The sequence below is a fragment of the Brassica napus genome, chromosome A7 (genome assembly GCF_020379485.1).
Source record: "Brassica napus cultivar Da-Ae chromosome A7, Da-Ae, whole genome shotgun sequence".
Classification (NCBI taxonomy): domain Eukaryota; kingdom Viridiplantae; phylum Streptophyta; class Magnoliopsida; order Brassicales; family Brassicaceae; genus Brassica; species Brassica napus.
In genome coordinates this window covers 1,021,530-1,027,225 of record NC_063440.1, presented here as the reverse complement: position 1 = coordinate 1,027,225, position 5,696 = coordinate 1,021,530, and the positions used below count along the sequence as shown (strand labels likewise).

The window sequence follows — 5,696 nt, the reverse complement described above, 5'->3', positions numbered from 1 at the left end:
CTTGTGTGGTTCATCTCTTTCATTCTACTTCTCTTTGTTAAAGTCTAAGTCTTTCTTTTGTTAGTTTCTTTCCGATTGTTTAAATACCTAAATTAAAGATTGTACATTTAGATCAAAGATGTAATTCCGGTTAAAGGCCAAGTAATGTAAAGAGTACAAAGAACACTGCAATAAACTAACATGGTGGAATTGAGACAAAACACAAGTACATAATTTCTCACGATAATAATACGATCATGTTCTGCATATTACAATTCCAAACTATATCACAAGTAATTTTTCGGCATGATTTACTCACTGAGCTAGTTTGTGTCTCTTTGTCCTCTCTAGCGCACCCAAAGCCTTGGCTACCATTTTCAACATTTTCTTTTGCTTCTTTACCGTCTTCTTCTCTCTTTCTGGCACATCCTCCAAACGCAGCATCATGGACTTCTTAATGAGCAATCACTACTTTGTCTTCTTCAACAAATTCACTATCACGCTTCATCGTATGTTTTATTCTCTAATGAATTCAAAATTGTTTGTAATCATGGAATCACCAGTATCTCTAAATAAGCTCTTACATCGTGTGTGTCTATTCTTTTACCTGCTTCATATGATGTTGTTGGTAGATGTTTGATGGTAGATACGGGTTTCAAGCATTTCCGCTTTCTTGAGCAAGCATCGAATGCAACCAAGCCGGACCAGCCACATCAATGTAGGAGTGATGCCCTATTCTCGCATGTAACACTGTATATTCCTCCTTGGAATAACATGTTCAATACTCCAAGACTCCAACCATAGTAATCTTGAAAATATATCATTAGTTATGTCCTGAAACCAAGGGAAAATGCGAGGATTTAACATGACCTCTCTTGACTGGATCATATGAGATTCAAAATAAGATTTGCTATAATACTTAAAAGTGACACTAAAACTGTTACAATGTATTGTAAAATTATAATATAGTTTAATAGTCTTCCAAATGTATGTCATCTAATACGTGTCATCTTAAAAAAAATCATATTTTGTGCTTATAGCTTTCACTCTAAATATGGAAAAAGCATTCATAAACCTAAATAATCTTAAGATCAACATTTGACAACTATTTCTATAAATCTCAATTATTTATTATATTTCATTATTTTTACGTGTTTTTTAGCATTGTTGTGATTGATGAACTTTTTATGTAGACTTTTCTGGAGTTTAAGTTAAGAAAATAATATCCTAGGTGTGTATTTTGTTATTAAATTGGGTTGTATTCTTATGTTGGGGTTATACTGTGATCCGTTTTCATATTCATGTCAAGATTGTATCTTTTTGCATTGACAAAAAAATGTCATGTAGTTTCTACACATTGCTCTGCACATTTATGGAGATTACATCTCTCTGTATCCATTTTTTATGACTTTTAAGCATTTAGTTCAAAATAGCGTTTTCTCATTTTTTTTTATACAATTTTTTTCATATGTTCTTTGTTACCGCAACTGAGTACGCATGATTGTTAATATATATGGAAGGAGACGTTATTATAGCAAACATTTTTAAATAAATATTGTAAGATTTTACAAATTTTAAGTTAATATGTAATTTAGTGATTACTTTTGTTCCTTAAGCTTCTTTATATCTATGTTTCTACAAATTTGATGTGAAACTTTTTTTCATTTAATCAAAATCTATTTATTTTTCGCTTCAGGTATGTTTATATATATATATATATTTATTATGCATATAGAGGCAAAACATGAATCTTTGTATTGATATCCAGTGACTCCTTCCATGTCTTAATTTTTAGATATTCAACCAAACTTACATAACTTATGGTACGATTTTATTGACAAACTCCGTTTTTTTTTAAGAATTTTTAACAATAGCACCATTCATAAATTTTTAACTTCTTCCTAATTAAAGTTAGGATATGATTTCCAAACAACATTTTAACACATAAAAATAAATAAATTGATTAATGTAAGAAATCTAATTTAGATATTCCCTTTTTATTTTTTACCACTATGACAGTTACAAAATCGTTTAAATTTGAATATATTATTACTAATCCATTCTTAACCAATTGTGGTAACTGAAAATGAGAGAAGGTTGATCACTTTAACTTACTGTGTGACTACTAAATGTACATTTTACGTTAAAAACAGATCATAATCAACAAATTTCACACCACATCAGCTTTTTGCACCTGAAGAAATCTAATGTTTCTATTTGAATAGAGAAATTTGTTTTTGTATAAGACCAGACAGTACGTTTAATTTGCTGCAAAAAATTTCAAATATGCAAAAATCTGAAATGTTATATATTATTCCATTGTGATCTGAGTGACATTAGAAACTGAACCTCAAGCTAACAATAAGCAAATGTACTTCCACACAAAATGTAAAAAAAAAAGAAGAGAAATATTCAATCACGTGTATAGAACCAAAACACATTTTATTTGGCTCAACACACATAATATCTCATAAGTAAAGACTGGCACACTCAAGTCTGTCAAAATATTATTCAACTCCTAAAACAGATGAAGAAAAAAAACAAAACCCTAAGCAAAGTTAATATGCCAAACTCTCTCAGGCTCTCACCTGTATTTAGATAAGCAAAATTGTAAATTCTGAAACAAATCATTATTCTAGTTTACTTTCTATTTGTTTGTAAGAGAGAACTTAGTTAAAGTACCTTAATTTGTTATAGGACCTCATCAAAAAGGATTGACTCTCGCAAAAAGGATTGTGCCTGCAGACAACAACACCAATTCCAAACAAACTGTTAGAGATTCTAGAAGTTGTGTTATCTCGATAAAGAAAAGTGATTTGTCGAGTATTTGATTCCTTATTGACAAACAATTTTCAGTAGATGAACTGTATAGTAAGTGGAAACAAATCCTCACGTATTTAACTCCAAACAAACACATCAACAAATGAGTTTACCTTATACAAATTCCATTAGCCCCTTCTCTACTGTTGTTTAAAAAAATCTAATCTCCAGACAGGCAAACAAAATAAACATATTTAATTCTGCCCACCCTGAAAGTGGAAGGGGAAAAATATATTCGCAGAAAATAAATAAAACTTGGTTTGTCTTGTTCCTTTTTTATATATGCAAATTTTGCAGAGAATGGGATAGGAATGGAACAATCATTCATCCCTATCAATCGTCTTCGTTTCCGGTGAGAACGAAAGAGAAATGAGCATAGAATTTGTTCTGAAACTCCACCAAGTGGAGACGCAGTGCGCGAAGGAACGTGCTCAGTGTCTCTATCACCAGCAGCAATCCCACAATATGAAAACAATGATCCCAACGATCAGGATCAACACATTGTTGTACCTGTTTATTTTAATGAAAAAACAAAGATCGATTAGTTGATTTGCTAATATTAGTTAGACTAAGAGAGAGAGAGAATGAGAGGATGCGCATACCCCAAGCGAGAAGGGCGACCTTCTCATAGTCTCATAGAAGACTGACGATATCTCAGAGTGTGAAGACTGCAATACACACAAAGGATGATTGATATAATTAAGCCATGAGTAATATATATAATAGCTTCCTACTACTCCATGATTAGATAGATACCTGAGAGCCCATATACGCAGGTAAGAAGAGGTGTTGGAAACAGCTCTAAGCAAAAAATTCTATGGTGTGAAAAAACCGATGCACAAAGATCTCGCTGAATTCAAACTCCCCGTGCCCATGTGATCGTCCACTTGTCGCTACATGAAGACTCTCATCCATCTCTTCATTAGGTGCGTAAGACTGACCTTGTTGCTTCTGGAGCTGGATAAGGACACCATTTAGAATGACCAGCAATAGAAAAAGAAAGACCATTATATAGGAACTAAAAGGGAAAGAATCTCACAGCTTCATGTTGTTTCTTCAAGATGAACTGCTTTGAAAGCAACATACACAGAACATAGAAAATAACCAGAAAGAGAAGCACAAGCTGGAAAAATGAGAAGACTATATTGCAAATCACACAAACCTGAAACTGATGAACTGGAAGAGCATCATAGAACTCATGAGCTATGATTATTGTTGGTACTGCCAAGGCAAGCAAAAGAGAACAATAGATACAATGAGGAACGATGCAGATCATCATATTTTTCATTGCTTACGACGTTGACTGTTGCTATATTAAGCCAAGAGCCTCATAAGAGATTCTCAATAAGTAAATGTAACAAACATGCATACCTCCTGATGGTACCTCTTCAAGAGTAGTGTGCCAGTGCACAGGTGTCCCAGCTAGTGAACTTATAGCTTTCTTCTCCAAACTACTTTCTTCTGTGCACTTCAGGTTCTGGTGCTGAAGTTTCTGCAACGCGGGACTGCACTCCACCAAGTGTATATGCAATGACTCCGTCAAATTTCTAAACTTTGATGTACCCTAAACGTGGACAGTCCCCAACAGAGACACCAGTGAGATAGTTATCACGGTGGCTGGTATGAGTACCGCTGAAAACGCTTTAAAAAAACAAATAAATAACCAGATTCAAGACAATAAGATCAGATACATACATGTGCTAACATTGGTAAAGATATAGTAAATATATATATATATATATGCTTAGTGATGTCTTCAATAAGAAGAAAAAGATTCATCATTTATGACATAATTTTAACAAAGGATCCGTAAGATCAAGAAAACATATGGACACAGGAAGTAGAAGTAGATTTGCAGGAATGAACAAATAAGAACGTACCGAGATAAAAGGAATTTGGGAGATCCACTGCTATAATTGGCTAATCAGAAGATACTTCTGAATGCTAAGGGTGGTGAAGATGATTGATGATTGATGGAGATTGAATTAATAAGTGATGAAGTTCAGAGGTCGTAGCTGGACGGAGATGGTGTCGACGAATCTACGGTGAGGGATGGCGGTTCTCTCTCGTTTGTTTCTCTTCGGTCCAGCTTATTCCCCGCCGTCTTGGGAGTGCGTCTGCTTGTGATTCTCAGACCTAAGCGACGATTGGAGGCTTGAGCAGATCCGTGAAGCTAGGGTTTCGGAGTTGGTCTCTGTTTCAGAGCCACCGTTTAAGGCCGCGGGACAACTCCGTAGGCGCGGATCTGGCGGTAACAGGTGATGGATCCAACGCCGATCTTGGACACACCGGCATGGCGAAATCCCGACATCATACCTTTGAAATCGATAGCTGGACGGAGAAAGTGATAAAGATCCATTAGTGAGATTTAAAGTTCAGTAGAGTGGGGATAAAATTGATCGTCCACGATAAAGATTTGTGAAACGTAATAAACGGAGAAGAGGAAGAAAAAGGGAATCGACGGAACAGGAAGACAAAGGGGATCGAAGATCGCACAGAAGACTTCACCGATACATGGACTCTCCGGGCTTTCGGATTTCAAACACTATCGGGCCGATTTGATGTGAGGCCCAAATGCAATGCGCGCTGCATCTGACGTGGCTGATCAGTGGTTTCCTATTGGCTGATTATTTGTGATGACGTGGAAGCATGAGTGGAGCCCTTATTCCCCTTTTAGTATTGTATGATAAATACACTCATTTATCATATTCTCGTATTTGTAACTTTTACCAAAAGGTCAAACCCTACTCTGTATATTTGTATTCGTTGGCAATAGAAAGAACAGTTAACCAAAAGTAGAAGAAAAATTATTCGAAACTTGTCTGATAAGCTAATTTTTTTAACATATTCAATAATACAAGATATACACTTCCAGTACTAGGTGTAAATAGTAGAAT

The 5,696-nt window shown here is 34.9% G+C and overlaps 1 long non-coding RNA gene across 3 annotated transcripts; it reads right to left on the bottom strand.

The window, feature by feature from the left end:
• Positions 1–2,266: 2,266 nt before the first annotated feature.
• Positions 2,267–5,335, bottom strand: LOC125576654. 3 transcript variants are annotated; one of them, XR_007315086.1, is made up of 8 exons: positions 4,680–5,335; positions 4,171–4,440; positions 3,839–4,020; positions 3,556–3,756; positions 3,402–3,467; positions 2,913–3,309; positions 2,662–2,718; positions 2,267–2,567 (listed from the first exon to the last, which is right to left on the bottom strand). It is a non-coding gene; the product is annotated as an uncharacterized LOC125576654 (long non-coding RNA). The 3 variants fall into 3 exon arrangements; XR_007315087.1 differs by having other exon boundaries at positions 4,171–4,363; positions 4,680–5,334; XR_007315085.1 differs by having other exon boundaries at positions 4,171–4,431; positions 4,680–5,331.
• Between the last annotated feature and the right edge of the window lie 361 nt (positions 5,336–5,696).